This window comes from Ailuropoda melanoleuca, chromosome 7 (assembly GCF_002007445.2).
Source record: "Ailuropoda melanoleuca isolate Jingjing chromosome 7, ASM200744v2, whole genome shotgun sequence".
Classification (NCBI taxonomy): Eukaryota; Metazoa; Chordata; class Mammalia; order Carnivora; family Ursidae; genus Ailuropoda; species Ailuropoda melanoleuca.
This window is the reverse complement of record NC_048224.1, coordinates 7,010,752-7,021,921: the sequence shown is the minus strand read 5'-3', so window position 1 is coordinate 7,021,921 and position 11,170 is coordinate 7,010,752.

The following is an 11,170-nucleotide window of genomic DNA, read 5'->3' as shown; positions in this document are numbered from 1 at the left end:
CAACTTTTCACTGTTCTTCTTGGTCTCCCTTTTCCCATCACTTAGCAATGTCTTGAGTGAATGCTATTTGATATATCCATCTCGATTCCTGATCGTCTCTTCTCGTCTTCTGCCTTACTTGCCCAACTGTCCTCTCCCCCAACTGCCTTGAGCTGGGGATCTGACTTGGGAGACTGAGGGCAGGTGGTATGGCCCCAACTCTTGCCCGCATGCCTTTCAAGACACAGCAACTTGCATTGAGCCAAGCAGGGAGAAGGACAGAGGCACATGATTATTACTGTTTCATTTCTTTACCAGCTGCTTCTATGGACCTATCCCTGTTGGTTGTTGCGTCTCTGCGTGGTCATGACTGGCATCTTGTACCACACGCCATGTTGGCTCCCTATGAGATGCTGGCTTGAGTTCTCTGGGTGGAGTCACCTGAGGCTTCTTCCGCAGCACAGTCATCTGACATGGAGTTCTGGAGCAGTGTATCGGTTTTCTAGGGCGGCCATAACAAAGTATTGCCGACTGGGTGACTTAAACAGCAAGAACTTTTCTGTCTCCATTCTGGAGATGTCTGAGATCAAAGTCTCAGCAGGGTTGGTCCCTTGGCTTGTGGCTGCATCATCTCAATGATTTTCATCTTCATTGTCCACATGACATTCTTCCTGTGTGTATGTGTTTCAATGTTCAAATTTCCCCTTTTATTTTATTTTTTTTTAAAGATTTTATTTATTTATTTATTTATTTATTTATTTGACAGAGAGAGACAGCCAGCGAGAGAGGGAACACAAGCAGGGGGAGTGGGAGAGGAAGAAGCAGGCTCATAGCGGAGGAGCCTGACGTGGGGCTTGATCCCATAACGCCGGGATCACGCCCTGAGCTGAAGGCAGACGCTCAACCGCTGTGCCACCCAGGCGCCCCATCAAATTTCCCCTTTTAGAAGAACACTAGTCATATTGGATTAGAGCCTACCCTAATGATCTCATCTTAACCGATTATACCTGCAACAGCCCTATTTCCAAATAAAGTTGCATTCCAAATAAAATACTGGGAGTTAGGACTTCAACATTTCAATTTTGGGAAGACAGATCAACCTGCAACAGTCAACATTAAGCACTCCCCTGCCAACCAGCCCCTCTCTAAGCTCTTGCCTCTGCAGGAGTGCATGGGGTGACCACCATGCTGTTATACCTATGCTTAATCAGTACCCAGAATTCACTACCTAGGCTCTATGATTAGCAGTCGTCCCAATTCAAGGAGACGCCTTATATACACCTAGCTTGAGCTCCCCTGCTTTGTGATTGTAAGTGACTGAGACTGTCATGCCTCCCAGCAGGTATTCTGACAGGAAGTCTATTTAAATCTCCAAACTTTATTTAACCTTTCGTATTTATTAACTCGTTTTTCTAAATCTGGTTGCCCCAAAATGATTGTCATGAAGTAAATATTTTGCCTCCCCTCTCCCTAGATCTTGTCTGTGGTAAGTAAGAGAAGTACACGGAAGGAAATAAAGGCAACTAGGTAGCTTAGAGATGCTTTGGTTAATTTACTCGAAGGCAGATGCAGGCTTTCCTCTGCTCTGGTTCCCCAGCATGACCCATGGACTTATAGGATATACTCTTTGTAGCCCTTGACATGTTTTTCATTTCTTCACTTTAAACTAAATCTTCTTTTCTATATAATGCCTCAATATTCTTATAGTTCAGAAAATGGGTTCCAATATAATTGCATTCCCAGTAAGACACTATGGGAGGTTGTAGGCAGAGGCTTAACTAACAGAGAATCACAGCCTTAGATCCCATATGCCTGCCCAAAATAACTGATAGCTGCCATCGTAGGCATTTCCGGGCATAGGAATTATATATATATTTTTAACTCAAAAAAGGATAGAGAAAAGCAAACCCAGTGGAAGCTAATTTTTTTCTCAGCTCTTAGCAGAAGTGATCTGATATTGGCCAATTTCACCATTTCTCCCAAGTAGTGGTTCCGACATCAGTTCCCTGGATCGACAGCATTGGCATCACCTGGGGTCTTATTAGAAATGTAAATGCCTGGGGCCCACTCCAGACCTACAGAATCAGGAACTCGGGTGGGGTCCAGCCAGCTGTGTCTTAACAAGCTCCCGGGGGATTCTGACGCTCGCTTTTGACCACGCTGCGCAGGAGAACATCTGGAGCTGGGAATAAAACAACTGTCTGGGCCCTAACCTCTATCAGTTAGAGCACTCTATCCAGGGTGGGTTCCGAGCAGGGTTTTTTTAAAAAAGTTCTTCCAGTAATTCTAAAGGGTAACCAGAAAGAGCACCACTGCTCCAATGCAACAGATCCGAGCCAGCTCTAAAGAGCTCTTCTGGGGCCCCTGGCAGGTGGGAAGGGGCCCCATTTCCAGAGCTTCAGGCCCCCACCCTAATTCACCTGGACAACTAAACATTTATCTGTTTTCCACACTTGGCTTTAGTGTAATGTTTTGTTTGAGCAAAGGTTTCTGTGGCTAAAAAGTACAAACATTAATCCTCTGAAGGATAATAAATTGTAAAAGCCAAGAGCCCCTTATTTCCTTCTAATTCCATTTTATGGAGAAGGTGAGACAGTAAAATAAATATATCTGGAGCTTATCAGGAAAGAATAGCGGCAGGAGGCTCCTCGTGAGGTTATAGGAAATCTGAGGTTTTGGAACGGACTGAAGTGCATGGAAACATTTGTGTGGGAAGTTCAGGAATGCGGTGTGCTGTTCCAACTGCTCAATGCTCCACTAATCTGATCCTTTAAAACTCCTTGCTCTGTGGAACATAAATTATACTATCGCAGATTAAAAACATGTTCACCTTTTGAAAAGTAATTCATGGTATGAAAGTACAAAGTAGACATTTCTTTCCCGATTTCGGTGAGCCAGCATCAGATCTATAAGCAAAAAATTAAATACAAAATACGGAGATGCTTAAAATAATAAAATTGACCAAGAGCATACACAGGCCACACTGGATGTTTCAATAGCAAATGCCATGCTGTGATTGAAACTGTTTGCGAATTTTAGGGTATCAACTTTAAATATATTTATTTTAACTGCGGCAGTTTTGGTCCATAGAGAAGGAAGAAATCTAAAGGGTGGATAACTTAGGGGCGCCTGGGCAACTCAGTCGGTTGAGCGTCTGCCTTCGGCTGAGGTCATGATCCCAGGGTCCTGGGATTGAGCCCCGTATTGGGGGCTCAGCGGGGAGCCTGCTTCTCCTTCTACCCCCCACCACCCTGCTCTCTCTCAAATAAATATAATGTTTAAAAAATAAATAAATAAAAGGAGGATAACGTCATTAATCAAGGTATATAGGTATTTTAGAAGACAATTTAACTGTCTCTCTCCCTCTCTCTCTCTCTCTCTCTCACACACACACACGCAACACACACACACACACACACACACAATACACACACACGGGTGCACGCACACACTGAAAGACTTTGCCAACATTCAAGATTAAGAGCTTTCAAAAATCCTTTAGGTCCCTGGACTAGGAAGCCCTACAAAAGACAAAGTCTAGCATGTTACATGCAGCTACTCTTGCTGCTGAGGGACATGGGTCCTGAGTAAGCACAAAAACTGAAAAATATATGAATCTGAAGAGTGTGAAAACAAAAGCCTGATGAGTGTCATTAATGTCAATTGAGCAGATGGAGAGAAAAATGAACCTTCAGGGTAGGGAGGCAGAGGTGGCTGTCAAAGGTGATGAAAACAGGAAACTCTGGTTGGTGGGTGTGTGGTTAGAATGATAATAATAACAGTGATCATCATAGACACCTCCTTCCTCCTCCGTGGGCCCTGCAGTTGTATAAATAAGGAACTAGAATATGTCAAACCGTCCATAATACACTATAAAATCACGTTGTCCCTCCAGCTCTCCTTATAGCCAGCCCTACTCTAGAAACTTAACAAAGAGGCAGCCATGCCCCCGGCAGAGAGGAGAGTTAAAGCAAGACTTTTCCTTTATTGGGAATGAGAAGCCAGGACTTAAAACCAAACAGAAAAAGTGCAACACTTCTTTCACCCTAAATCTTTGATGTTGGAAGATCAGAAACACCATGGCTTGATCAGAGGGCTTGTTGGCATGGCTTTTGAACTCCTTAACTTCGGGGACGTCCCTTTCCATGTTTCCAACACCCCACCGCAGCACAGGACAGTTAGCTGGAGGAGAAAAGCAAACACACTTCGAATTGTGTTGATGCGCAGAGTTAGTAGCAGGGCTTCAATAAAAATTCCTGCTGGCCCTGTGGTGGTTTTTTTAAATGAAGTTTTAGATCACACATAATCTATGTATATTTTAGGTATAACTTCCTACAATATCCTCAAACGCTTCTACAGTGAAATCTGTTTACCTATTAACTCTTACGGCCAAGCCACAATTTATAAAACAGGTTAAATTAGGACCACACTGGCCAATACAAGGACAAGGAAGGGCAGGGAGCTCAGGCTGCTGGGTCCCCCTCCCTCACTGCACACAGTGACCCTGAGCATCCTCCATGATCCTCATTGGAGGTTGGCAAAGCATTTTGAAAAACATTATTCTAATGTATATACGTTTGAATGTATATATGTATATACATTCTGATGTATATATGTTTTATGCCATAAGCGTATATGGAATATATTTGTAAAATTAGTACAAATGATAGATAGTTCTCTAATAGCAACTATTCAGCATGTCAAACAGTTAATCTATCCAAGCACCTGCTTTGAAACAATCCATTTATCTGTCTCTCATTGACCAGGCACCATCCCCATAGGAACTGCTTTGCCCAAGGCCCTCAGTTTTCACCCTATTTTCATTTTGAGCAGACATTTTTCTCTTCTTTTTTTGTTTGGTTAGAACCTTCATTTATTTTTCTTTGCAGTTGAGGTGTAACTTACAATCATAAGGTGCACAAATCTTAAGTGTTTGTTCCTCCATTACTTTTACCTGTAGACATACCTGTGAAATTCCCACCCAGATTAACGGAGAGGACATTTCAGCATCCCTGAAAGTTCCCTCCAAGTCAATACCATCTCCAGAAGATAACCATTCCTGTGACCTCTCATTTGGAAGATCTATTTTGTCTATTTTTGAACCTCATATAACCCTAATCATATGGTATAAAGTTTTTGTGACTGGCTTCTCTCACTCAGCATGTGAGACTCATCCCTGTGTCTGTCTGTCTGTCATAGTGGTTCATGAAGATGACCTTCCTTCTATTTTCCTAAAATCAAAACTGATCTGACATATATACATTTTCCCTACCACCCCTCATCTCAGCTTGTAATCTCATTAGGTTGTAGAGGTGAAAAGGACGTTAGGACTTTACATTTATCTAGCCCAGTAATGCTAAGAGACTGGAAAAAGCTTGTGCCCCATGTTCTTGGGCCAGCTAGGAATAGAGAAGTCTCAACTTCCTGAACAGTAGTCTCTCCAGGACCTCATGTTACTGTCTCTATTTCTCCTCTCCCATCAGCTGCCCCCACCTGGTTTTTGAGAAGCAACAGGAAAGCTGTCCTCCCTATTAGTCATTCCTGAGGAATGTGGCTTCAACTGTCTCTCATTTCTCCACCATTGATCTGGTCCCCTCTGTGGGTTCTTTCCTCTTTTTTTCCAAACTTGCACTCATCTCTAATATCCTTACCAAGTTGCCACTCCCTGTTCTTTTTGTTCCAAATTCCTACTACTGCCTACTTTTCACCCTACATTTCTCTCTAGTCCTTAGTACCTTGAAATCTTCCTTCCAGTGCATCACACTATGAAAATCGCCATCATCATGCTGATCACTGATACTTCTCCAGTTCTCTTTTCCAGTCCCTCTTTCTAGCTACTTGTTTGCACATTTCTGAGACTTTTCATTTCCATCTACAGGAAATATTGTTCTGTCTAACCTCCCATAACTTTCCCATCTTATTGTAGCTTTATCATTGTTCTCTGGATATGTGTTCTCTTATTTGCACCCCCTGCTGCTTGGTTCTTCCTTCACATCATCTAATTTCTTGGAATGGTAAAATTATGAACACATCTGACAGCATCAACAACCCAGGGTGAGTTATCATAAATAAGCAGTAATATAATGGCAAACATTTATATAACATTTACTATGTGTCAAGCATGATTCTAAGCATGATTGGACACATATTAATGACATTTTAACCCAATGATCCTTTCCAGTAGGTAGTCTCATTAAGAATCCTGCTTTACAGATGAGAAAACAGAAGCAAAAAGAACTAACTCAACTAAGGTCATAGAGCGGGTTAGGATTTGAATTCAGCCGGTCAGGCTCTAGAGTCTTTGATCTCCCAAAGATGAAGATGGTACAGGTACAGAATGCAGGCAAAAATAGAAAAAAAAAAGTCAATTTAGGATAAATTTGGGATAAATTTAGAAGTCAGTTTAGGATAAGTCTGGGATAAATTTTTAAGAAAAATTTAGAGAGACTTCCAAGATGGGCAATAATACAGCAGATATGGGAATTTAGTGTGGCAAAACCACCTGGAAGGACATAACAGGTGAATAAAGTGGAGAAGATTCCATAGGGCTCAAAATAGCTGCCCTCAGGGGTGCCTGGGTAACTCAGTCAGTTAAGTGTCTGACACTTGATTTTGGCTCAGGTCATGAGATCAAGTCCCATGTGGGGCTAGCCCTTCTTAAGATTCTCTCTCTCCATCTGCCCCTCCCCTTCCTCTCTAAGAAAGAAAGAAAGAAATAGAAAGAAAGAAAGAAAGAAAGAAAGAAAGAAAGAAAGAAAGAAAGAATATGTATAGAATAAAATGAAATTGAGTTTTCAACCATCATGCTAAGGACAAATAGCTGATGTGAACATGAGACTCAACTGGAAAAAGGAATAATAAATAATGTTTGGGGTTATTCCAGAACAATTACTCAGAACAAGTTGGTTCTCATAGATTACATAATGACAGCTTATATATTTTTTTTAAATAAAAATGCTAGTTCCTTGCTTTCTATAATACATCAAATTAGATTAATTAAATGGGCAAAATAATTGATTTGGCAGCAATCAAACCACATATAATTTCTTCAAGAACATAGATAGTATTTAGTTATTTCTGTATCATCCATGGTGACTAGAGCATTTTCTATACCAGTTTCGCTGTGTTCCTATGGGAATATAATGGAATTAAAACAGTGATGGAGGGTTGCAACCTATTGTGAAAATAATAGGTAGTCAGTGTTTATCTAATCTTTACTTTGTGTTAGGCCCTATTCTGGGTGCTTCATGTCATTCCATCCTCAAAAATATCTTGAATGGAAGGTGCTATTCCCATTTTTAAATATGGAGATTGAGACCTGGAGCGGTATGTAACAGGCTTATGATGGCACAGTGTGGTGAGGCCAGGACTCAAACTCAATCTCTGTGGCCACGGAATCAAAAAAGAAGTAGTATCCACCGTGCTAGGAGACCAAGAGAGACAGAGAGAGGGCTGAAATTTGTGCCTATATATAGAAGCAATACTATTTAACTGATACCAATGAAATGATAGTTCAAAGCTAAGAAATGTTTCATTTGTGATTCTTAGAGAATAATCCTGCTTTCTCTCTCTCTCTTTCTCTCTCTCTCTCTCTCTCACACACACACACACACACACACACACACACACCCCTCTTCCACTGTGAGGCTCAAGGGCTGCAGGAAAGGATCTTTGGTCAATGATTATCACTAAAACAAGTCCACTAGGAATAAATAATGCCAAATATTTTGTCCCCTGTGCATTACAAACTACTTTATCTTATTTAATCTCATTTTGTCCTCACAATCATGAGATGTAGTAGAGAGATTATTGTGCAGAAACCAACTCATAGGGAAGGACTCATATTTCATATCTCACAACAAGACAGTAACAGCAGGTCCCTGCAACAGAACCCAGATCTGCTGATCTTGAACCTTGACCCAGGGCTTGCTCCTCAGCTTCATTTCAGCTGACTCCCCTTCCTCATGACATGACCCCAATATTTACTCATCTCCATGCCTGACCCCAGAAAATATAAATTGAAGAAAAACAAGCTATTCTGCCTGAATAGCCTGATGCTTTACAGAAAAGTAGATGTTTTACCACTTTATAATGGCATCACTTTATTACCAGAGTGAGAATGCCATGCAGAATTGACAATACTTTCCAAATGTAGGCCTTTGGACAAAAATGGATGTGAATTGCTACATTTGAAGTTGGTTCCTTGTGCCCCTCTTAAAACATCAAGCTTTGGCATCAGGCGGACCTACATTCAAATCCTAACTTCAACATTTACACTCAGTGGCATGGGCAAGTTATTCTCAAATTCTCCAGGCTTAGTTCCTCATCTATAAAAAATAACTAATAATATCTGTTTTTCAGGGTGGTTGTGACTATTATATATGGTCTGTAAGGTACTTGAAGCAGGATCTGAGATAGTGTAAATTATAAATAGTGGTTATTATACCATCAGCACCATCAGATTCATTCTGTATTTTATCTTAGCACATTATTTTTTACCATAAAGAAAGAAAAAACTGCCAATTCAACTATGCCTGTCATTAGTTATAAGATACATCAAATTTGAGTAATGTTAGGAATGTGAAAAAAGTTTCATCTTAGTTATAAAAAGTTCAGTGTGTGTGTGTGTGTATGTGTATTCAAAGAGTTAAACTGCAGACTGTATCAAGTTTGAGAGTGGAAAGTTTTAACCAAATTTCCCTAAAGAAAGTCTAAAAGCATTCTCTGTTCAACCAAGTAAAATTCTTTCAACAGTACAATGAAACTGTTCTGAAGTAGAGAACTATGTATGCTTCTCTAGTTAGTATATTTTTAAACTTATAGAAGATGTTTTAATAACGTGTGTGTGTTCACAGATTTCTGTGATGGGCTAATAATGTATATTGCAAATAAAAATAAATATTTCTGATATGTCATTTGAAAAAGTAAACTGTATTTTTGTTTATAGCCAGATAAATACACTTGCAGATGTTTTCCTGTAAAAAGAAGTGATATCTAGTGAATTTCAGGAACTTTATTGGAATGACAAAGTTCAGACTGCTGCCAAAGCCAACACATGAGGTTTATATATACAGAGAGAAGAACAGATTTCACTGTGTTGATGAGATTTTTATTTCTTGGTTCCCGTTTTCCATTACTGCTTGGTCAATAGCCATGAAGGATTTAGGGTGGTTTTGCTCAATAAAGTCTCAAGTCTCATATCCTTCTCTCTGAACTTTATTCAAAGCCAAGCACAAATCTTAACAAAGATTAAATACCTAGAGAACCTAGCAAGTCACTAGAGAACTATACTAAGATCTCCCTGCATATTTGAAGAAAATCTAATGTATAAGCTATCTTTGGAACAATGACTTTAAGGTTTAATAATATCATGACTCTAGTATAGCTAAATCAGTCATGACGCAGTTAATTCAGAATTTCAGACACTTCCTCTATTGCGGTAATTGATCAGATCGAATACATCGATCCAATTCAGGATGTGTTTTTTTGTTGGAAGTGAAGATTAATGATACATCAGCAGTTATTTGACTACAATGGCTTACCATTTGCAAATGGAGACCTCATTTATAATGGACACTTGAAGTGGGTGTAAAAGGAAAAGAGTTCTCAGTCCAATAGCTCATAGTAAATGACAATACATTCAAATGTTAAGTGTTTTCTAACCTTCTAGTTTTGCTTTTCACTAATTTCTTTTATTTTAAATTTCACTTTCGAATGTTCTTGCTATACAGAATAGAATACAGAGATGGCTAGGGTTGCTATTCCTATTGAAATTCCAGATTTGAAAGGTAGTACCTCTTTGAAGGTACACTTAAAAAGGTGTACCGTTACTCTCAAATATAAGATGACTTTGGCTATAAAATGAAATATTGATTTTGTGTACCCTTAAGGAACAAAAAAATAATGGCAATCAAGCTATGATGCACCAGCAATTTTAAGATGCATTCCAGTTTCAAAGAAGTTAAAATGTGAAAATACGGATGACTTAGAATGATAAAATATGATAGTTTCCATGATAATATGTAGCCATGTCATCTCAGGGGCATTCAAAGAAGACCACATATTACGCTACAGAGAAAAATCTGGGAAGTTGATAACTTTAAGAGGCATAATGGAGCTCCTACATCACTCTGGTTGCTTTGGAATTATGCAATGGAATAGATCCCTAATTCTGTACTCCAGAAATTCAAGGGATCTCCACTACCACCTTCTCCCCATCTGTCAGTGCAAACTCCAGAGCAAAGGAAATATTCACAGCTTGCAAGATAGCTATTTGAATGTTCCTTGCCAGTTTTGCACAAAGAAGTTCAAGAAAGAATTCTAATGTTCATTTCAACAAATTGCTGATAAAGGTATTGCAATGGGGGTTCTGGGGGTGGTGGATTGCTGAAGTCTCAGAATAATCCATGACCCATAGGCTCTCGTACTGTGAGACAGTATGACATGCTTATCCCTCCCTCCCCTCTCTTCACCAGCCCTGTTTTTTTTTTAATTTTATTTATTTATTTAATTTAATTTTATATTATTTTATTTAAGAGAGAGAGAGTGGGGGAGGGGTTAGAGGAAGACGGGGAGGGAGAACCTCAAGCAGACTCTGTGCTGAGTGGGGAACCTCACTCTGGGCTCAATCCCATGATACTGAGATCGTGACATGAGCCGAAATCAACAGTCGGATGCTTAATGGACTGAGCCATCCAGATGCCCCACCAGCTCCGTTTTAATTAATTAAGCCACATTATGAGAGTAATCTACTGGGACAGGGAGATAAAGGACAAATACCAGAAACCATGTTCCAAAGGGTCCTGGGGTTAAATCAAGATAGTTAGTCCCGATGTTGAAGGACTAGACTTAAAACGGTAAAAAGGAAAAAAAAAATCTGTCATGGAAACAGGAAAGTGAAGGAATAGTGATAGAGGAAGCAAACAGTTTATCTGAATGCATTTTAGAAATACAATGCAAGTATCTCAAAGCTAGCATGTTTGGGGATGGATTAGGCCTATCTACAGAGTGAGACAGGAAACAATCAGCTCCATCGTCCTTGACTAGACCCTTCTCAACTCCCATAATAAATGTGGTTTCCCAAGAGAAGGAAATTCTAAGGGCCTTATCTCCCCAGGGTGTACTAGAAAAAAATTATTCTAAATATTATAGACATTCAAGAGGTTATGTTCATGTCCAGGCATTTTCATAT